We start from the raw sequence: 25,514 nt of genomic DNA on the forward strand, positions 1-25,514 counted from the left end.
TGTGTGTGTGTGTGTGTGTGTGTGTGTGTAGTTATCAGGAGCTACAAGTAGATATTTTCATTAAAATGGCATCGAAAAAATATTATAACGTAAAGAGAGAGTCACCTCGACGTCGCTGGCCGTTCTCCGGCACCCTCAAAGTGACAATGTGAACGGGAGTTGTTTAGGTCAAAAGGGGAAGCTTTTGTCTAGCAGTGGTACACTTTAATTATAGGCTCTTTTAGAAATATTTCGTAATATGAAAAATATTGGGAAACCCTGTATAAACAAAGTCTGATAGTGGTAAAGCTAAAGGTAAAGGTAAATATTGTGACGAGGAAAATTGTAGGTATCCTTAGTCTGCTGGTACCTACTAGATACAATAATATAAGTTATGGAAGACTTCTTCTTCTTCTTCTTCTTCTACTACTTTTTCTTCTTTTGAGAGAGTTGGTCGATTTTGTAAATATGTGCTCACTCAAATTGTGCAAATATTTTATATCACGAATTTCTGATCTACTTGACTCCTTGGTGCTGCGTAGAGATGAGCTTCTCTGTGCATCCTTTATCGCGTATACAACGGGGAGTACTCCGACGAGTTGCTATGGGTTAATCTCTGCCGCATCCTTCCGCCACCGCGTCACGCGACAACACTTCCACTGTGCGTTTTTCCCGAATTTTCCTGGCTCGCACTGCAAAACTCTAGAATAGAATAGAACAGTCACCTGCATTATTCCCGGACCGATATGACCTCCAAGCCTTCAAGAAAAGAACGTAGGTATTCCTACCTAAAAGGCCGGCAACGCACTTATGAATCTTCTGGTGTTGCAGGTGTCCGTGGGAGACAGTAATCGATTACCATCAGGCGATCCGTTTGCTCGTTTGCCTCCATTTCCATAAAAAATATATATATCAGTGTGTATTTCACAAAAACTCAATATTCCGTTGTTTTTACGAGTTATCGTTAAATAATCAGACGATCATTTTACGACAGGCGTTATTTGGGATCGACCACATTTAACTGTGAACTTCTAAATACCGTGTCGCTATTTCACAAAAAAAAACGACACGGTAATTAGACTAGTGCACAGATGAATCAGAATGTAATAACTCCTTTTATTGAGAGCATTGAAATCGAGTAAATAATAAACTATTGTTAAAGTGTAAGTTGTAGTAAGATTTAAGTATATTAATTATGTACGAAACAAATTTCCTCTTACTTGGTTAAATTCAATAGTGTTTTACTTAATTAATCCTTTTGTGAACCGCTCTATTAAATATATAAAGAATTTTTTGCATTTCTGCTCAACGGCACACCCCATAAAATAATGCAAATCATTCTTTTATATGCATTTTTTAACCCTGTTTCAACCCTTCAAACCACTCCACAACGGTCCTTATGGAAGTTTTACATTTTAATAATGGCGAAATATTATGATTTCCATACTGTTGTAGCAATCCATTACTCGTGTTAGCCTTGTGAAGTATTAGGGGGGTGATGGCTTATTTACATACGAAATGTATAATTTCAGGTTTCATAACCTGTAACGTGGACGTATACGTTTACGTACTTTAACACCTATCGCGAGTCGGGTTTATGATTGTGATAAGTTGTGTTAGTAGGTACGTAACTGTAGTTTTCCTTATCTGATAGAACAGCCGAGGGCATAAATATATATAAGGCCGTAGCCTTAAATGTATGTATAGTTACTCGTACGTCGACCTTATAGTTACTAGCTTAAAGGTATGTAGATATTTTTGACGTCTTAGTAACGTACATAATTATGTATATAATACTAGCTGTTGCTCGCGACCCATCCGCATACCGATTTTCATCTAAATCGGTTCAGCGATTTAGAAGTGATAGATAACAAACAACATAGGTACAAAGTTTCCCATTTATGGATATATAATGGATGGATGGATATATAATGTATTTTTCCTTTTTATGGTTAAAACAACGTAATACATAAATATCTAGTAATTGATAGACAACGAGTACATCACAAATAATGCAATTGATCGTATGATCAAAGTCCTAATAAAATAACCGTCCATACAATTTTTCATTCCTCCCAGGTACCGCGTGGAAAATAATTATTTACAAAACAAAATATTTTGCATCCTTTATTTTTAAATGATTAATTATGATATTAGAAAGTAAAGTTGATTCCTGTACCTTATTACCCTCTGTTTAGTTCGCGAAGTCAGTCCAGCCAGATGCATACCTACATATTTAACAAATCTTTATAACATAATTTCACCAAAATCGGGGCAACTGGTGCAAATCCTTTTCTCATCGATTTAGTAAACATCATTTACAAAAAAATCCAATAGTAACAAAGCTAATATTGTGTGCACGTCGTGTAGTTACGATTCTCGTACTGGGAATAACATACCGGTTTTATTCCCGGACTCAAGGCGTTGGATATAAAATGAATCCAATGACGCGTTTGCAGCTCGATTACAGTATAATAACGTTGTTTATATATCTTATTCTGCGAGCACGTGGTGGAAATGAGCACGGACTCTTTATCGAGAATCAGTGTGGAAGATGGGAGAAAGGGATTTTCTTGCTCGAAGGAAAATGCAGATTGCGCGGTGGAAATTTTGTATTTTAATATTTTTATGGTTGTTTGCTACTAAGTAGTAGTGCTATTTATACCGTTATTTATTTAAGTTAGGGTTATCATACTTAGACAGCGCAAGTGTGCTAAACGATAGATTAAAGTTGAAAATGAAAGTACTATATGAATTTTGACAAGAATTCGTATCTTCAACGAAATATTTAGCTAAGGGCATTGTCAGGCTGAGATAGAAAAAATAGCGCTACAATGTCTAAATAGTATGAAATAAAGTCTCAGATTCAGATTCAGATTCAGATTATTTATTTGCCAAGTAATCAACATTACATTTTAGCACGTCATTATATCTATGTACATTATTGAGAACACTATCTATCATGCATTAAATTCATTATCACCTTAGATTTTAGTATGATCACATAACAAGTCTTTTCCGCTTCTGTTTGTCTGTATATTCTGTGACACTTCCTTAAACACGCACGATATTTTGATGCAGTTTTTATCATCTGTAACTATACGAAAGGTTGGGTATATGTGAAAACAGCTTTTCTAATTTCTTTGTACAATACGTCCTGAATAGTAAAACTAATTGAATTAAGTAGGCGTAATATCTTGTAAACAATAAATATCACAAGTAAAATATATCCCAGTTGCGATACCTATAAATATGCCTAATTTATCTACTTATAATCCCATGTTAGCAGGCAAATACGAGACATATATCATGGTGCGAGCTTTGGTAGCTTGTTAATGTTATCAAGGTTACACGGGGGAACATAAATTCCGATATTGTTCAGAGACAATCCAGATACGTCCGGTTGAAACTAGTTCTGTTTGCGCAATAGAAAGGGCGAATGCAAGACAACTGCAGCGGCGGTGGGTTGAATACAGATGTTTCCATGAAAATGCTGGCCACAAGCTGCTTACAGCGCTGCCAACATACAGATAATTACGAGTGGTTTGATAGGTAAGAATTCTTATTGTGTTGATTAGTCGTATCGTTCGCTTAGAATTTTGATTCACTGATGTTTCTGCAGAGTGAAGTGTTTCTAACGTAAAATAGAGACGTAGATAGACTTTTCAAACAAAGACACGTAATTACTATATAACTAAATACTAAAACAAGGCATATTAAAATGGATTAAACTGGTCAGATGTATATCTTATCTCAGATTGATACATTGACGGACATGCAACATACCATGACAACATGCACGAGTTAAATATATTGACCCGGATAACTCACGTCTTAAATCGAGTTTAGCTCGACATGTTTCGGGCTAATCCGTAGCCCTTCGTCTTCGGAGCAACGCGACTCAGCGACTGCTGCAACACGCGCACTGCGCGCCGCCGCTCTGCTCGCGCGACCCCGAGCAGAAGTGCACGAGTTACCCGTTTTTTTACATGTTAATTAATAAACCCATTTATTCTAAACGAAAACGCTTCTTTATCGCATATGTCTATTAATGATAACGATCACTGTAATATATCCTGGACAGTGACACCAGTCTGGATTTGTTTTTTACCTCCGAGTCGAGATTTCTTGCATCGGCCAACCGGCATTTGGAGTCAATAGTGACACCGACCTCAATAAATGCTTAACGTAAATATTTAGTTTATATATTCTAATATGCACTTCTCTTATTACATAATTAGCATGTGTGGCTTGACTGTAAGTGTTAATTATGAGATTAAATAAATAAATAAATATCCGAAACATCGAGATAAATTTAACCGTGTTTTTCGTGCGATAAAATCCTTTAAGTGTTTAAATAATAGCAGGTACAGACAGTCGAGAAAACTGAATCACATATGGGATGTCAACATGACATTTAGTAGCAAAAAGATTCCACCACTGCATCAACACCAATATCCACTTTACCACACCACAAAATATCTTTAAAACTTTAGTACTTTGTCACTGTATGCCTTCCGACAATTTTATATAAAAGTTCAAACACGAAGTGACGGGGACAAGGTAGTAATTGTGTATATAGTTCTCTTCCGCGTTAACTTGCATTGCTTGCAAGTATGCAACTACGAGGCGCCAAGGGGCGGCGATCTCATAACAAACACAAATAAGCCGACGTGATCCGCTTACTTTCATAGATTAGGTACCTACAGGCAACTGAGAAAATATTCCTGTAGTTGTGAGACGTCAGGGTAGAATAATTCATGATTCCGTAGCACAGCATTATCTTATCGCGATGAGCAATAGTTTACATGGGGAGGCGAACAAGGCTACTTGCCGCGAGTGGTTCGCATGGAGTATAAGGCTTGGTTTGATGTGCGTAAGCGCAGCGGTTTTGTTTTTAGAAGATTGTTATATAGTTCATGAGTTTTAACACATACGATTCTGTTGAATTGAGTTTAGTATATATTTTTCTAACTATAAATCATAGTAGAATAAAATCAGCAGGTTATAGGGTTAGTTTAACTGCATAATATTATAAATACTAGCTTTTGCCAGCGGCTTCGTCCGCGTGGCATTCGGTTGTCACGCGCTGTTCCCTCGGGAACTGTGCATTTTCCCGGGATTTGTTTTTTTTATTTAAAATGTAAATTCGCCTTTGATGCGGTACACTTTGAAGGACCTAATCAGTGTATGAAAACATTTGTCAACTAAATATTCAAAAATCCTGAAAAACAATTTCAGGGGTGTGCAGTCAAACTAAGTAACCCAATTAAAACAATATATTAGCCAGCAGGAGCGATTACCGCGAAATTCATATGTAGGTGAGGTAGACGACTATAGTTCCACTCCTGCTGGCTCGTGCTCAGGCACCGACTTCAAACTAGTAGAAAATTATTTTCAAGGTTTTTGAAGTCGGTTCCATTTTTTTTTTTTTGTATAGCATAACAATAATCAATCATTTTTTATCCTTACATCCGACATAGGTGTGTAATTATAAATGTTGTCATTATAAATGGCGTGGACTGTATTTTCCAGTAATCCTTCATAATTAATAAAAGATTGTGCAAATGTTTGTTGCATTTAAAAACGAAATTAAATTTAAACATTATTGGAAAGTAATGCATGTGAAAATTAAAACGTTGACCGCAGTCTGCGGCGCGGCGGTCGGTGTTCGTCTCACGTTGAAATATATTTTCATAACTCATTAAACCGTATAAAAGAAAAACACGTTTAACCTTTATTATTTTTAAATAACGAAAAAACGGAGCTACGGAAAAACCGTGTTTCCTACAAAAATCGCTGCACAGTAAATACGTACTACTATGTAGAAACAAAATGTACTTAGACCGAAACTATGAAAGACTCACCGTTGACAGTTGGCATAACGCCACACAGCGTAATAATAACAACCAGTGAGGTGACTTGACCATCTAAAGACAGCAAGGGCAACTTTGCGGTGTGGTGCGGGGCCGAGCCGCGTCCCCCCCAATGCAGCAGGCCCCTGCAGTCATCCGACCTTCAGTGCGCACCGGGAATTGTCAATTATTGTAGACAGTTGAAGTTCGATGAGCGTCTGGACTATGCGCAATGAAAAGAGATATCGCTCGTCGCCCTAATTACATTAAAGTGGTCATGACGTGAGTGAAGGATCAAATTCGTGCAGCGATTTGGCTCGTATGCGTGTTGAAGATTCAGATTCAGTCGCTACCAAACAAGAACTAAATAGTAAAGTGACAAACAAACAGTCACGTACATTCAGCAGCAATAACGATCTACTGCACTCTAATAGACGCGAGTTTATTTAAAAAGAAAAAGAGTTGTTACTGCCCCTGGTTCATCGTTGCAATTTCTTAACTAAAAATCCTTTTATATATGTATAGGTTCAATAGTTGTAAAATAAAGTGCGCCTATACGTGAACAGCATACAGCGAAAAGGTTTATACAGCCGAGAATTCAGGCTCAAATGCCTCTCGGGCTTTCGTACTCCAAATAGTATAGGTTAGTATTTACTAAGAAGCAACCTATTCAAATCTTGTTTGTGTCCTCGGAATTATTTATCTTAAGGTCGTCCCTGGACGAGCAGAATCACAATGTTAGCGCCTTGAGAAGCGCTCGACTATTTACATGTTTACGACCGTACTTAAAGCGGCGCTGTTTTGAATTAAAAAGTTACTCTTAAAGAGTGCTAAGTATGGACTAATTAATTAATGTTTTTGCAACTAGACTCATCTGCTACATTCATCGTAGGACTACATTAACAGTCACAAAGAATGACGATATAAAATATGTAAATTCGCTTTTTTTGCGTTCAATGGTACTTTTAATATTATATACTATTTAAATTGAGTATTCAAAGAAACTTACTTATACCGATATGTTCTTAAGAATGGACTTGAAGTCTTTTTTGTCAGGTCTAAAATAGCTAACATCTTTTCATTACCTACTTATATTAAGAAGCCCTCTTGTTCGTAGAGATGCTTCTTATAAGCTTAAGATTTGACTGTCTAAACACAGATGAAAAATATATTTCGCTTTAACTATACCATTTTTATATATTTTTTAGACTGAAAGGTAATCTTGTAAAAATAGTGATATAATCTATTGCGAGTCTACAAGTTATAACGTGGCTACAGCAGCCCACATCACAAACAGAACATAAAAGAAACAAGAATCGTATTTCTCATATCATTTGACAAAATCTTGCTTGCGTCCAGGATTTACTTGGCATAGATCGAGGCAGTTGCGTGGTTGTTCCCGCCGTAGTGATTGGTTAGTACCGCGTCGGCGGACACTATCGGCAAGGCTTGCTTTCAAACTAGTCTATTATTCAGAGTTTATTCAAATAAACTGTTTACAATACCTGTCAGACTTGCATAAGACTGCAATGGTGTGCACCACCTTTTGTTTTCTTTATATGGGAGTTGGATAGAAATCTTAATTATCGTGTTCTGTTTTAACAGGTAATTTTCATGTGTGGTCGTCGATGTTTATGTTGCATTTGCAGATTTTGTACCACAGGACGAACTAAAAGTCCATGCGGATATTTTCAAGATGATTTAAACAATTTCTACTAAGGTTAGTTGACGCCAAAAATGTTAATTAAACTTACTAAGCTTAATCACAAAGTTTAGTTTTCGCTTATTGTTTTCCAAAAAAATTTTTTTTTAATATATTTTGTCACACTATCATAAATTTAAACTTGAACTAAAGTTTGTTTACATAAAAATCACATAAATGACCTCCCTCACTACCCTGTGCAATATTTGCATAGACTCAGTTTTTGTTGGCTGCGAATTCACCTGCGAGTAATTTGCCAATCCATATCCCGTGGTGACTATCCAATTTTCCGGGTTGAAAGTATCCTTTGAGTTCATCCATATAAATATGTGCGCTTATTGTCATTCAAAGCTGTCCAGCTATTTGCCATAGACATGGAAAAGATTCTTAAAAGAAAAAAAATGATTAAATAGGTACACTAGAATACGGCTAATCTGACAAATCAAAGCAATAAACACTACAGCTTTCCGAGTAAAGAGTAGTACAAGACCATGTAAAAGAAACAAGGATAACTTCAAACAAGTCTTGGGGCTTTTAGGAATAAAAGCAGAAGCAGCAATCCGCCATGCTCTTACAGGCAACGTACATAAATTGGGTTATTTTCTGCGCAAATACACTTTCCCGTAGCCAATTTATATGGTAAAGATCAAACTTACCTACGTTATTGCTTTGACAAAAAATGTTATCGTCCTTGTTTGGTAATAGATAAGATAGACTGCGGTCGAAGTAAAAAGTAAGTAATGGAAGACAGTGTCGCCCTGGGCCACAGGAAAAATCAATTTTTGCACGATTCTCATTTTCTCGATACTCTCATTTATCCACTGGAGGAATTCTGGAGGATAAGAATGAAGAAGCGAGAATTTATCGCAGCTATGTGAAGAAAAACTATAGGTTACTAAAAAGTTTAAAGGAAAAATGCTATGCAGGGAATATTTTTTCTCCGAATTTGTGTACACAAACCCATTTCCACATTTTGTTGAAATGTTTCTATGAATTTCATTTCATTATGCTTTGTCATTTCCTGGTTTTATTATTATGGAAAGCAGCATATTACTCAAGTTATATTACAATGAATACCGATGACTTGTAAAAAACTAATCGACTCCGAAACTTACTACTCACTGCTCAATTGGAACCCAAAAGTTTTCTCTGCGGTTCACAAAATCTGTTACAGTGAAAAGTTGAAACACTGAATTTTGTTTCATTAAGAGGGAAAAATGTTTATGAATTATAGCTATCGAAAGAAAGGACAGCTTTGGCGTAATACCATCCACCCTTTATTTATAAGTCAAAATACGTGTTAGTATATTAAAAGAGAATCCAAAAGAGGCATTCGCGGGAAAGGCAGGTTGAGATAACGGGCGAAACGCTAAATGTAACTTCTGATAAAAACGTAATTTCCTCGAGTACCAGTAACACAGGTTTTATTCGGTAAAAATATTTTGCTTCGGGGCAGCGTTCCCCCATTGTACAACTGTCACGGAATCCAACAATCGTCTGAGGGCACATTCAAATGATAATCTGGCCATACGCTTTGCGAGTTCGCGTAGTAATACGCGGTGGGTCGCCGCCAAAAATGTCACATTAGCTTGATTTAAGCGTATTACATGACATTCCCTTTTAGAGGTGAGAGCTCGTCGTGATTTAGGTGTTGAAACTTGGTCATATCACCGCTGAAATTACACTTCGTTGCTGGATAATAAATAATTAATATCATGGAACAATCAACGACCATTGACCCAGCCCTTAATGCTTCTACTTTGCTAACAAATGCAATGCATACTTAAATAAGTACACAAAAAATCGAAGAATAAACATTTGTAGGTTTTATTCATAAACAATGTATCAAAACAGTAGTTAGATTCTTTGACCACTATTTTATCCTTTAGTCCGAGTTTGTCTATCATTCCATTCTAGGTCTATTCAACTAACCGATGTTCATTTCAAGATGTATTTGACATAACACGATGGGACATTGAAAACAATAATAGTTCATCGAGTTGTTAGGTCTCAGGGGATTTCTCCAAAATAGATTGTTACTTATGACGTCTTTTCAAAGCCTATGACAGACAAGTAATACAAGTTGTGGCATAGTTAAGGTTCACAAACAGAACTTTCGAGTAACCCATATTGACTTTATTTGTACTAAGTAGCAATATTAACTTTTGGTTCTTAACTTTATAGATAAAAGACAGAAGTGGATTATAAAAATAAAAAAAAATAAAAAACTTATTTTATTTTGGTGACCTCGGAACGGCTCTAACGATTTCGACAAAATTTGCTATTTAGGGGCTATCGGAGGCGAACCGTCGGTCTCGCTTGCTCTTATCTCTGGGAAAATGCGTGTTTTCGAGATTTCACGATTTTTCATTACTCCCGTTCTCTCGCGTAATAAGATAAATGATTTCGATAGCTTCGCAACATCGTGGTCGTTCAACGGTATAGTGTTAAACTAGCAAACTTGAAGTTCAAATCTCGTTGAGACGAGATTTGTTTTTATTTTTCTTTTATTATATACATGCGCACCGTCTCCAAAAAACATGATTTACCAAAAAAAGAATTCCAAGCAATACTTGATCACCATTACCTACTAGGTACGAGTATGTACTATTTTTCCGGCATCCCGAGAATCTTACTTATACGCTTTTAAAAAGTAAACTTAGTTGAGCATGCGTATTGCTATAATAAAAAAAAAAACTATTATTTATCCACATTATAATAGATACACATAAATCTTTCCATATAAAACTGGTAAAAAATATCCGTAAATTAAAGTGCGTAGCACAACAAAGACAGCCTACTGAGTTTTATCTGAGCAAGACCACGTTGCCATCAGTTCTCGCCACGCGTGCGCTGATCTGCCTTGAAAAATAATTTCGCGGCGTGCAGGCAGATACAAGTGCGAATCCCTATTAGAGCGTCTATGGTACGCCATTAAATAAACATCTCTGGCAGGGGAGCTAGTTATTAGCGCAGCCTCTCCCCATCCTCTCGAACCTCGGTGATACGGCACGCAGCAGCGGGGGCAAAATCAATTTCATTTTTCGACACGTGCATTAATGTTATGGCGATTGAAACCGTTTCCTTACGGTGTGGTTATCGGTTTATTGACTTTTAATTACGTTAAAGATGGAGGTTTAATGTGGTAACATTCGCGGTAGGGAATGAGACTTATGGAGCATACAAAATCAGGGAAGTTGAAAGATAAAAAAAAAATTTTGTTACGAAGTGTTTCATCTGTATCAAATGTTTTGAACAATTTAAGTTAATTTACTTGTGAACGATCGTCCGTTTATCTAGAACTACTTTCACATATTTCGTCCAACCGATTCAATAGGAGATATCTGTAATCCGAGGCAATGTTCTCGTTTTCCTTTGGTCCACTCGTTTCGTGTCTTTACAGCAAAGCGCACAGATATACACTTAGACCGCATCTTTTTTCCAGTGGACAAGAGAAACAGAGTACTGGAGCCACGACCTACGGTCCGGAATCGAATAAAAGTTATTATCAAGTCAGCCAGTGTCGTGGGCTGCCTTTCCGTGTTTTACTGCGATTGATTCCGTCCACAGGACGGGCCGGACCGAGCGAGACTATCCTGTACTTATCTAATTTTATTGTCACTCGCCGTCCGTCGAACCCTCTGCTACAGACCGTTTCGAAGGAAACTAGAAAATTCTTTCGTCCCCTTCGGATATTTTTATCTTAAAAGGACATCTTTATTCGCAAGCAGTTAAACTCATTTCAACATCTAACGGTCGTGAGATAAACGGGCTCGCTGAACTTTAAGCCTGGATAAGATATAAAAACGCTTGTCTTCAAATATCGACAACGTTATCGCCGTTCACGCTCAAGAAAAAAGTGCAAGACTAAATTGGTTCATTTGTATTCCCAGTGGCATGTCAAAAAATTCTGAAAACATGATCTTATACAGACATCAAAAACACAAACATTTCATTTCCAGCGTTATGGGAAGACCGCGTTTCCATGTTCGGCACATTAGGTATGATAATTGGTACATTTGCTTTGCGGACGGGATGACATCGCGTCATAACGCGGGCTCCAACTCCGTTAACGAGAGCTGCGTGTTGCTCCCAATGTAATTTACCGCGAGTTCTGATGCCTTCCGAGACCGTGGGCTAATTATAATTAGGTTTAGAATTTATAATGCTTTATGAACTGTGTGTATTAAAATATATAAATAAATGTCACAGGACCATTGACACAAATATTGCCCTTGCCGCAAACTAAGTAAAACTTGTACCGTGGTAAATATTAGACAACGGATAAACATAGGTATAGGTACAGGTTTTAAATATCAAAGATTTGAGCACAAACATTCATAATTTTCATAAAAAATATCTGCCCCGACCAAGGATCGAACCCAGAAACTAATTTTCGTAGTCAGATTCTCTAACCACTAGGTTATCTGGTCGAATACCAGCATCTGGTTTTAATAAATGACTTAATAGCTTCTGGTAATTGATTGTGATCTCTTCCTATTATTATACATTTCTAAATACTATTTAATATTATACTGCTTCCTCAATGTTGGTCTTCAAAGTAGATACAATCCCATTTTTTCAGTTTAGTTGCCCACCCGTTGTCAGTTGTTTAATACATCGTTTTCACCGCAAGATTTTTTCCCATTAACGGTTGCTTTAGCAAAGCTATTTTCAAATTTGATACACTTTTCGGGACTTTACTTAAGGGGTACTCTTTAAATAATTTGTTTTAGTTTTAGGTTTTATTTTTATTTTATGTAAGTGTTTTAAGTTTAGGATTGTTTTATTTACCTAATGTTTTTTATTGTAGTAGATTAGAGCGAGAACACTCTTATTTATACATCCATTTGAAAACAAATAGTCTCAAGACAAATAACTTGCATTACCATCAGTCGCATAAAGCCGCAAACTCACTCTTTCATTGCGCGCCACCCACCACGATCTAAGTGTCAGCGAAGAGTGGTCCACTTCTTCTAACAGATGAGACTTGCACTAAAGAGATATTACGGCCACTACTCTAAAGGGTGCTTTACTCTTACTTACTGGTCAAGTCGCTGCTTACCGTTCGCTTAGCAAGTTTATTTTGTTAAAATAGATTAGTAGTATCTAGGGGCACGGTAGTGCCCCCGCCAAGACGAAAAAAAAAGAAAACGGGGCACTACCTACCTTTTCTCGAATCGTTTCGACGTATTTACAAACCCTCATAACATCGGCCCTGTTGACACCAGAGACCCCAAATTCACAGCATAAGATGTGGTAGTTAGGAAACTTATTAAACACATGAAGTTCGTTGGTCAATCTTTTATATTTTATATATTTTTTTTACTCACATCAAATATCTAGGGTACTTCCTAACCTAATGTCCTAGAAAGCTGAAATTTGGCATAAAGTCTAGTGATTACAAAAAAAGAATAAAAAAATTAAGAAATCTGAAACTTTTACCTCCCACAACACGGGGGATGCAAGTCTGTATACAGAACTAGTAAAACTATAGGGTACTTACTACTACTACTACTTACTACTACTTAAACTACTTAAAGTTTTATTATAGGTTATATACTTTCCGAACCACATTTGCCACACACTTATATTGCTACGCAGACTAACGAGGGCACCTTACAAAAAGAAATGAGGTCCCACCAAAAACAATTCATGTAAAAATGGCTGTAAAAATCCTGGCTTTACTACTACACCGTGGTTTAAAAGAATCTTTAAAATCTTTAAATCTTTAAAGTGTGACCTGGCAGTTTCATAGCTCTATTGCATATCATAAAATTTAAGATCTGTGATATAATTTTCTACCGTAAATAAGTCTATCGGACCGTCTAACCGATATTGTAAGAAATTAAGATTAATAATTTATTATCACAATATAGAAGACAGACTTACCTAATTTCTCGCAATATCGGCCAGACGGTCCGACAGACTTATGTACGATAGAAAATTATGTCACAGGTCTTCAATTTTATGATATGCAATAGAGCTATGAAACTCCCAGGTCACGCTTTAAAACCAAGGTGTTGTAGGGTTAGTAAAGCCAAGGTTAAGGGGCTTGGCTATTCCTGGATCTGATAACTTTTTACATCGAAAGCGTTATGAGCTTGTGAGTCTTGGCCGCCATTTTTACATGAAATGTTTCTGGTGGGATTAAGTTAGTAGAGTAAACTAGTACATAGTAAATAATAGTGTCAATGAAGATATACTATAAATAATAGCAAATTTCTGATTAAGTTCACAATTCAAGGAAGAATATCTTAGATTTGAGGTAACAATAGCAAATCATCATAACTCATGGCATGCACAACGGTAACAATGAAACCAATAACATTGAATACCAACTGGTTCTAAACAATTTAGGGGCTGTTTCACCATCCATTGATTAGCGTTAACCGATGGTTAAAAGTGATGCCCTCTCCGTCTATTCGAACAAAACAAATAGAGACGGCACACCTGACCGCCAGTTAACACTAATCAATGGATGGTGAAACAGCCTCTGAGAAATCTCATCTACAAACAGCACAAAGAATTTCACTTCGTTTTATTGCATCGCAACTGCTTTTATACAATCCAAATTCAAATCCTTTGACAGCCTCTGGAATGATAAACGAGGAAGGAAAACGAAACGTGGCGAACTATAAATTCATAAAGTAAAAGTGCATCGAGGGCCGCAATCCCCTTGTGTCTGTGCGGTCGAGTGGCAGCCACTCCGCTTGACTGATGACCCGTTGCTCGCCCGAGAAAATTGTACGATCGTTCTCTGTAACCAACAAAGAGGATAAGTGAAATGTTTTAATTTCCAATTGATTGTTTTCATTGTAACGCGTACTATTTCACTGTAACTATGTACGTGCAATTTATAAACTCATAGTTTGCTTAAAACGTTACGTTTAATGCTTGCTCCAATCTAAAATTCAAATGAACTTAAGCTAAGGTTGTTTGACATGAACTTAGAGATTACAAGAGTGACAAGACCGCGGAAGTTGGTGTATATTTCAAGAGGAAGGCTCCTCTCGTAGCACCATGCGCGGCAATGCAAATGTTGTGAATACTTATTAAGAACTTCCGCATATAGCCGGTAATCATTCTCGTCATCTTACGAGTACACGCAGGGCAACCGTTTAAATCTCAAAGGACTTAAGTTTGAGCTCTCTTCAGTGCAGGTGCTGTACGATCTTAGAGTTCAAGGCTTGAAAGTCGCAAATAGTACGAGGGTTGGGGGTGCATACGGCTTTATCCGATCGTTGAGATGTACAACTCTGACGGAGTACTCGAGCGCCGCAACATGGTAATAATTTGATCAGGCCCGCTCGCGTAACTTTATGCCAATTGAAAAGTTTTACTGCACTGAAATATGTTGAAACAACAGAAATGACGTTGGTTTAAGTCTCTTAGGTACTAGTTTTATTTTGATGTGGATGAATAAATGACAGATCAAGTTATGAAATCATATCAACTTTTGAAATTTATTTTTCTTCTGCGTTTCACTTTCAACTTGCGCTGCAAAAATTACATCAACGTTGTCAAATTTTAAATTCTACGGTCGACGTTCGCTATTAATAAAGCAACATAAAGAAAAGCTAATAAAAGCTACAACCAAAGATGCAAAACTGTTTTAACACGCAACAGTGTCTTACTCCTGAATAATTGAAGCTTGTGTTTGTGTAACTTGCCTATACCTAAGTCTAGATTCAAATGAAGTAGGCGAGCAGACGTGGCCTGGGGCGTGTTGAGTCTCGCCTAGTTGCCGCTGCAGGCTGCAGTGTCTGTGCTACTTAGTATTGTTCTGACAAAGAACCCTCAGCTGTTGGGGTGAGAATGGTGGGATAAAGCTATTTTTGAAAATAATTGGCTGGTTTTGTGAATAAGGGCAGGAGTTAACATTTCTTTATGTACAGAAGAAAATATGGCGAAATGATTTCATCTTGAATAATATTTAAGTAGGCTTTTTAAAAATACTGTTACAGCTTTGCCCTGACCGAGGAAGGCATGCTCGGCGATAGCCGGCACAACCGTTTCCAAAATCGAATAATAATGAAAAAATTATCAGTTACTTATACATAGAACATCAATACTAAAAAAATACGTTATCTCTAACTTTTAAAGGAATAAATTAAATTAGAAGTATCTAAATTAACAGTGATAATGAGTTTGCGACAAAACTGTGACATCTGGTAATATCGCAGTTGAAGATAGCACAGTTTTGTCGCAAAGAAGCAATACATGGTTTTCTATTGTACGTTACATAGTTATCTAACTATGTTATATTTTTAATCGAGCCATTCTTGTATATTCATTTATTTTGGGGATATCGGAAACAGCCCAACAATTTTGACGATATTTGCTGTGTGGGGCTTCAAGAAAGCCGGCATACAATAGTATGTATGTTATGTAAACTCTTTAATGTACTAAAATAAATAATAAATAAACCCCCGTTCCGGGTCGTACTTGGTCCAGCGGGTCTCGTTGGCCATACAACGGAGCAATGCCGCTGGGGTAATGGGTATGTTTGGACCAAGTACGATGCGGACGGGTCTTGAGTACTTAGTTTTTATTTTATTTCATTATTTAATTTATTTTTTTTTTCTTTTTTTTTCGTTTAGGTTTTTTTTGATATTTTGTATTTTTTTAATTGTATTTTTTTCTGTCAATTGTATAATTGTTTTTTTAGTGTTATTTATTATTATTTAATTAACTTTGATTTCTTGTGATTAGATAGATAAATAAATTATGATGTAAATGTGACTAAAATAAATTATTTAATAATTAGTTAAGGTTTCTTAGGTAAGTTTTCTTTGTCTTCTTCTTATTAATATATATAATGTTAACATACATTTATAAAGGTGAACTTATCCTTTTAAAGGATCACTATCACGTGATATAATGAATACGTATGTAATATAAATGATGAATATTTAAAAATATATATAATAAATTCAAAAAATATAACTATCACTATTTAGTAGACTTACAGTTAACGAGTGACAGTCGATCAAAACTTATATAGAGTATAATTTGCTGCATATTAGTAAGGAACCCCAAACTGCGTGGGGCCCGATACGCACTTGACCAGTTATTCAAATCCAAATTACACTCCAGCTTAAACGTAAGATGTCAAGATGTCTAATTCCGATACTGTATAAATTAAACTATCACTTATATGAGTAGGTATATGTTGTGCTCAAAACTTGAGATCCACGTAAATGATGTTCTAACTTTAGCCGGTCCTTCCTCACACCTTGTTCTCTAACAATCTACCTAACCAGATTACTTATCATAGTGTCTTGTTTCAACAGTTAAGAACTCCGCGGTAATGGAATGTTCACTTTGATTATTCACTTATAGATAGACTAGCTGGTTTCTCGCGACTTTGTCTGAGCTGAATTCGTTTATCACATGCCTTCGGGAGCAATACAGTTTTTTAGGATAAAAGGTATCCTACTATTTAGCCGTGGTGGCCTAGTGGTTTGACCTATCGCCTCTCAAGCAGAGGGTCGTGGGTTCAAACCCCGGCTCGCACCTCTGAGTCGAAATTCATGTGCGGAATTACATTTGAAATTTACCATGAGCTTTGCGGTGAAGGAAAAACATCGTGAGGAAACCTGCACAAACCTGCGAAGCAATTCAATGGTGCGTGTGAAGTTCCCAATCCGCACTGGGCCCGCGTGGGAACTACGGCACAAGCCCTCTTGTTCTGAGAGGAGGCCTGTGCCCAGCAGTGGGACTTATATAGGCTGGGATGCTGATGATGATGTTGATGATGACTATTTATTCTGGTCTTCTGATACGATGTATGCAAAATTTCATGGTTCATTTCATTTCATTAACTCTAAACCTAGTAGTAAGACGTGTAAGCGGAACACACGAACAAACTTATTTTCGAATTTGATAGTAGGATTAATTGCCTCTGAATATGCCTAAGATAAGATTAGATTAGATTTTACAATAATAATAAAATAATAACATACATTCAAAAATCATGTACATTAAAGTAAGTTCAAGAAAGAAGTTTTTTTGAATAAATATGTTTATTTATATTAAAATAAACTGGGAAATTAAAAACACAATTATTAGGAATATTAATCATACAAATTTTGCAGGGAATTGAATGAAATTTACTTGTAGCAGAATTGCATGCAGAATGTGTACTCGTTTGCCTTATATTTCTGATAATTGTGCTTTTAATTTTCCAGATTATTTTAATACAAACATATTTATTCAAAAATTAATCTCATTGAACTTCTATTAAGCATATAAACTGTACAATGATGGATATCAATGCAAAGTTTTAACGCAATCTTAATACAAGTTAGTAATTTCATAATTGAATTAACTGTCAGATGCAACTGAACCCTGACCCAAGCAAGTTACAGCGTCTTTTAATAAGGTGTCCGTTACGAGAATTAACAACTCGAACTAAGTTTTGATGAATCCGAATTTATATCGGGAACAAACAGACTTACAACTGTAAACAAGACGCTCCGTATTCTGTACACTAATGATCCAAATTCTGATGGAGTAAGCGGGAATATCTACACAGTATTAATTTGATCAGACCAATACCATCAAAGTTTGGGATGAAACTTGAGCGGCAGCTCGACCAATTCAATGGGTGCTAAATGAATGTTTTCGCTGCCCTAATTACCATCCATCGGTTTACGACTTACGTTTACGATCATTAAACTTATTAATGAAACTTGAAAAACACATTGTTGACGTCATTTAAAATTGATATTTAGTTTTTTTCTGAACGAGAATTTCAATGTCAGTTTCAACAGTATTAAAAATTCCGTTAAGTTATGAGTAAGCAGTATTGAAATTGAAATAGTCCGTCTTGCTTTAGACATGATAAAATTGGTTTTGTAAATAGTGCCAATCTGCTTTGACATGTCTTACCAGAGCATTGTAAAAAATTACCTACTAGTGTAATAAATAACATTTTCATGCATACATTGGCATGCAAATGTTATTTATTACATTAGCACTTATCATATTTATTTCATGAAATATTATTTCATTTTCGTTTTTTTGTGAATTACAAATATGATAATTGCTAATGTAATAAATAACATTTGCATGCCAATGTATGCATGAAAATGTTATTTATTACACTAGTAGGTAATTTTTTACAATTCATATTATGATCAGTCTTTGTGACACTTTTGTAAATACATACTTACCTACTTCCATTGACAATGTCGTATAATTTCATGTGTGACAACGGTTTGCTGTAAAAAAAAACACGCTTGACTATTTTAAAGTGTATCTACCAATGATTTTAAATTCTTGATGATTCTTTTTTTTATAAATTTAAAACATACGCTAAAGTATTCAAACTCATCTGGTTCTCCAGCGTTATTCGGTTGAGTTTTCTTAACAACTTCATTACTAATTCAGAACCCGTTTAATAATCATTGTGCAAATGAAAAACTTAATTTAAGGCACTTAAAATGGTGTAATTAGTTTAAGTAAAGTTTACTTTTATTAAGCCGGCATCCTTTTTACGGCTAAAATAAAATCGCGTAAGGATTAATGTCGACCCTAACCAAACCGGCCTAAGTAAATTTCATATCTACATCGTGTTTTGTTATTTCAGGACTTGAAGCCCACATTATGTTGACAACGTCATTGTTCCCTGACGCTCGATCCTGTTTGTTTGTATTATTTTATATTACTAGCTTCTACCCGCAGCTTTGCACCAGTTGCAGATTATTTCCATAAAATTATATATAACTTCATATCATTAAGATCATAGTCTTAAAAACCTACCGAATGTAATGACTTTTTTGTGTGATAGGGTAGATGACACTACCAATCAATTGACGTACTTTCAGGAACTGACAAAACATGTTTTATTTTATATTTTGTATTTTTTGGAGTAGACGTCCACCAACACGAAAAGGCATATCACTATTATGATATGCCAGGCCAACTTTTAACTCGGAATTTCGTGATCTGGCGGATTTTACGATCGGCCGCCGACACATATACCTAGACTGAAACTATAGACTCTCTCTACTGAATATTGTAAAAGAATAATGTCTAGCCTTAACGACTTTAAGATAGGTATGTATGAAAAGACTACCCCCACATTAGCTACTCCAACCCGAAAGTATGTTATTTATTTATACAAACTCTTTATTGTACAGAAATAGAGAAACAAACACGATTTACCAACGTTGAGATACAATGTACAAAGGTGAACTTATCCCTTTAAGGGATCTCTACTAGCCAACCTTAAAGTTACGAAGAAGCCTAAAAAGGCTTTGTATAGCTTATAACGCTATATAACGATCAATAAAAGCATAATATCCGTGTCACTACAAATAAAACTTTAGCTTAAAAAATATTATATCTGGAGAGTAAGATAGCCGGTGCAATTACTGGCACTTGAGGTATCCCATCTTAGGCCTCTAGGTTTTCAACGCATCTGCAATCCCCCTGGTGTTGCAGATGTTTATGGGTAGTGGTGATCTCTCACTATCAGGAGACCCATACAGTCGAATAAAAAAATCAAAAGATATTATATACATATCTTGAATTATACCAATGCTAAATTTTGGACGCGAGTCTAGACGAGTTTGAAAATGAAAGTGCACACGCTCCGCTCTTCGTATTTTAATCAATAAGAGTGATTGGAAATGTTAATTATGAATATTTACGTAATTTGAGTTTCCATTAACATAAACGAAATATGACATACTTATTATATAATAATTAAAAAAACAGCTGTACGAGTAATAACCATTTAATTTTACTCTGGTAACCAAATTAATTTTCTAGTTAACTGGAACATTTATTGTTAGTTAGCTTTGGAATAAATAATTAGTTATTCAACTGAGCTGGCTAATAAATGCCCCCATAGCTCAATAATGCCATAAAAATTTAGAAAAACCTGGTCTAGATCGCTTATAAAAATGATTTGAACTGGTGACGGAGGTGTCAAGGAGGACGGACCTATCTCTTACTAGGGTGTTGTAAAATGCGAATATGAGACCTGATGTACTAAGAGTGGACTCTCTCTGTGGAGTGGAGCAGCACTCTCTATTGCCAACTACAAACTTTGCACTCCAGCAATGTGATGTGAAAAGTAAGGAGAGACCACCACAACATTTTTCCAAGAAAATCGTCATGAAAGTTTACTGCTGATCCTTAACCGAACACCACGACTCTGCCAAGAGTGCAGCGACTTAGAAGAGAAGAGAGTAAAGTTTATTTCGGATTTACGCAGATCACTTTTCATAATCAATCTCGCTATGATTTTTTTGGCAAATGTATGGGATGTCAACATGACATTAGTGAACTGAAACAATTAGATTGTTCACCCGCGACCAGTGCAGTTACAGATATGCTAATTGTTTCAGTTCATTGATACCAGCAAATACAAATAAATATAATACTTACCGCAATATTTAATATAATAAATACCGCAACGTAACGCTTGATTCAATAATAATAATAATAAATAATAATAAAAATGCATTCGCAGATAAAAGAAAACTATTCATAACTCAGTCGCTTATAGCGGCGTCCTCAGACTGCCGCTGTTCACTTGTCAATCGGAATCATCGCTGTGCGTAAAGCGTACAACTCAATTTGGCCGTGTCACCGAGCGGACATGTATCGGCGAATGTCACCAACACTTACGGCGAGCAGAACAGTTGGCGAATGACATGCAATGAGATAATGGCGTCCCCCATGAAGGATGGTTTTATGCAATTACTTATTACAATTGACTCTTGGTTCTTCAATGGTGGCAGTTCAAATGTTGGAAAGAAATTACTATCAAGTTAAAAAAAAACTGATTTTTGTATTGAAATAAGTTTACGGTTTTCCCGTTAAGAATTATTTTACATTTTTTCCCGACTCTATGCGTTCTTTTATGCGTTTTAGTATATGTATATAAGAGTTAAGAGAATTTTTCGCATCTGTTCAAAATGAGTGGTTTGAACTTGCCCGTCTACCGTAGCATTAATATTATGTCTTAGTTTATTTCATTAATTTCAGCTGGTGGGTAAATTGTATTAATCTTGTTATTTAATCAAGTGTTATACAATCTATCTAATTTAATTAAATCCTTCTCCAATGGCAAGTTTAAATCAACAACATAAACATTCATCCATTGAAATAAAGTCAATAATTTACCTAGATAAATGACCGCAGGGTAATTCAGTGTTTGACGTGGCGGATTAGATAAATAAACCAATCAGGCCACATCAACAATAAATTTCTCTATCGGAACTGACTGGTGGCTCACCAATATTTCAAATTATCTAAATAACATTACTATAGCCATTTTGCCATGCTGGTTACAAAGATAATACGAGGGGTCGTCCGATATTTAGGGGTGTAAGGAAATTGACCGTCCCCGCCAAATATCGGATTTCACGTTGATCTGACTAACACTAATCAATTCTGGCTGGCGTGAATTGAATTATTTCCGTCTGGTTTATGAGATTTTTGTCATATTCCAGTGTCCGCCGACCCTAACGGAGCGCAGAGAGAAATTATAGCGCCAGATACGGTTAATTGGTTTGGCGTTGCGGTCGCATGACATTTTCAGTGCAGCCTTTGTCATCGGTTTTAAAATCGGGAAACTGTTTTTGTGCAATAAACAAGGCGGAAACGGTTTTATGCATTTTCTGAGTCGAAACAACCTTTCGGTTCTCAATAGCTTAAAAAATACTTTAATATGTACAAAGTTTGGATAAATCCAGCAAACATAATTGAAGTGAATGTTTAAAGGTCGTTCCTAAACATTGACATCTATGTACTAGACTGCATGTTTCTTACATCAAAACGGCGCACAAAAACAGTTCACAGCGCGGTTTTGTGAACAGTTCACTATAGTCTGTTGACGTCTGTGACAGCGGTTGTGTCAAAGTAATTATTGATGATTGATGCGCCGTGCGTTTTGTTCCAAACAGCCAGTCTAGTGCCGTAAGGTACATAGATGTCGATGTTCGTAAAAACTATCTTATAAATATCGAACTTAAAAATGCATTAATTATGAAAAAAGTTCATTGTAATAATATTGTGAACGCTTCTTATAGACGACTATAAAACCAAACGTTTATCTACTATGATACTACAATTTTACCACACAAAATGGTTGCGCCACATGATCATTCTGCAGACTTATCGAAAAACGCTCTCATTCCCAGTCAATAAGCAGCCGGCACTCCATAAATAACTCCGCAAGATTATAACCCACAAAGTCACGTTGTTGTTCCACAATGAATATTAACACTCGCATAACGTGGCTCGCAATAGTCTTGGAAGATAAATTTATCCGCCCGTCGGGAAATGGACCATTTTTCACGGCACCTAACGCTAGGTGTCACATGCGAGGAGCGGAGATGCCGTTACTTACGTGTTACGTGTGCTGAATGTAACACGTGCGAGGCTGAATTAGCTTCTGTTTCTTCCACGTATTGTTTGTTTCATTATATTTCGATGTTGAATCAACAGGCCTGAGATGGCGTACGTGACGCTTGGTGGCGATATCGGTTTTGGAATACTTCTTGTGCGTTTGTGTTAAAGCGTCAATGACATTATTTTGATTGCAGTTGTTGTTCCTTAAAATAATGCTACTTACTTTAAATAAAAATAAATGTATATTTGTCGTTTTCAATTGTTATTTTAATTCATTTTAATACATGTTTTTATTCCACTATGAATTTCTATTTCATAGTTTATGTATAATATTAAATTTATAAATTTTAGTTCCATATTTATTCTAGTTAAGCGCCCTATGATTGGAATTTACTTACCTATATCTATCGTTTAATTTTTTTTCTTGAGTTATAAAAAGGTGCGAGTTCTCGTCACTTGTCCCAGTAGTTGGTATTATAATCTTATGTTATTATCAATATAGATGACAGCAGGGTGCCGTCTATTGGGTATTAGTGTGTCGAGCACTCGGACGTTTACCTTAGTAAATTTTAGCTCAGCAAATAAAAGAAAATACATACTAACAAAAAAAAACATTTTTGGAACTACTAAAGTTACGCTGAGAACTATAAAAAATAAATATTTTGTATGGAAATGTTGAATTCAATCATGCCATAAATGTAAATCAAATCAATAATTCACTGGATCGGGAAGCCTGTATTGGCAGATGCCACCAACATCCCGATGATTACTGGCCAATAAACGATGCGAAGCATTGAGACTGAATTTACACTGGATTAAACTAATTTTGGTGGTAAATTTGGTGGTACAGGAAATAATAAAAAAAATAGTAATTGATTTTGAAGTATAAAAAAATACCTGCAAGTTTTTTACTTATTTACCTGAAAAAAAAAAATTAAAATGACTTACAATAAAATTTATCGCGACAGTCATGGAAACTGATTCACGTGCCAGGGTGGAACCTTTGTGCTACTAATGTCATGTAGACATCCCATGCATTTTCCTCAGAAATTAAAGCGAAATTATTTATGAAAAGGTTCCACCTTGGAACGTGATTCAGTTTTTTCGACTGTACTCCATTCACATACCTAGTACGTCACATTTGACGAAAAGATAATGTGCAAGGGTGGCGATTGGGGAAACAACGTAACAAAGCATTTCAAATCATCAAACGCGATAAATGCATTTGAGTGTCCAGTGAAAGGGGAATTAATCTTCGATGAGCTAAATAAAGGTCGAAACTCCTGCAACAACCTTACTTGTTCTGCCGTTGAAGCTGTTTGCTATATCGTTTATTTACTTTAAGTACTTGTTTGCAGCTTTTATTCCTCCCTGTTTTGCTGTAAAATTATTATCTAGCCACACATGGACTAAAGCACTACACGCAAAGTAAATAACATTATGTCCCCGTGCTTTCAGCCTTGTTATTACAGGTACTCGTATGGGGGAGGTAAAGGACTTGTCCATTGAAGTGGAAAGATATATATGCATTAGAGTTGCTAAGTTCAATTTGTTTTTATTGCTAGTAAATACTTTGTTTGGGAGTTTTTTCATACTGGTAATTTTATGCACGTGTTCAACGTTGATAAAAGTTTTCTTCTTTAACCATGTAGGTATCGTGATTTTTTTTTGCCAGCTGTTACACATTTTCAGGTTAATATTTTTATTATGAAAAATTACAATTGAGTAGCAGAGCTGATATCATCAATGATTGTAAAACTATTTGTGAGCCATTAAACACATTTCTCAATTTTTGTACGGTAATAGTTAGCTGCAACATAATCTAATAGCCAGTGTTACAGTGGGTATCACATAATTTATCAGCCAATATTTTTTCAAAACGTTTGCGTATACACACTAATTTAGTCGCTTTTAATATAGGTATCGAAAGAAAATGTTAGATGGTTCTAAGTTGTCAACTTTGTCAGCAAAAATATAACTTATGTTGTTTTTTTATTCTTTGCGCGGTGTGTAAGCTCATGATTTTCAATCTCTGCACTTCAATGGACAGCGGCTTTAAATGGACAAAATGCGGGATCGCGGAGAATATCAGCTAAACTGTGGTTTCAGGTGCCGAGTGGAATAATATGATTTAAACAGCCCAAAATAGCCCCTCATTTTATATTTTAATGCGTTTAATGGTAAAAATAATAGTGATTAGGTGCAGGTGGTTACGCTTAGCACGACCTTTTTGTATTAAGGACCTATTTTTTTTTTAGATTAATCTATAGCAGACCGGAGCAGAGATGGAGGAGGAGGAGGAGGAGGCGATGGCGGGATGATTTGAATCGTTTCCAGCCACTCTGGCAAGATTCAGCCAAAAGTAAGGATGAGTGGAAGCAAAAAGGGGAGGCTTTTGCCCTGCAGTGAGACACACTACAAGCTAAGTAAAAAAAAACTTTAGAAGACGAGGTGACTCATAGCTGAAAAGGCCGCCAACTGTAATTCATCTCCTGTTGCAGGTGGTGGTTGCTTATCATGAGGTAAACTGTGTGCTCATTTAGGCGGCATAGTTCTGTGCCAAATTCAAACCTAACCAATGAGCGAAATGAACAGACCAAATT

This window comes from Choristoneura fumiferana, chromosome 18 (assembly GCF_025370935.1).
Source record: "Choristoneura fumiferana chromosome 18, NRCan_CFum_1, whole genome shotgun sequence".
In the NCBI taxonomy this organism is placed as follows: Eukaryota; Metazoa; Arthropoda; class Insecta; order Lepidoptera; family Tortricidae; genus Choristoneura; species Choristoneura fumiferana.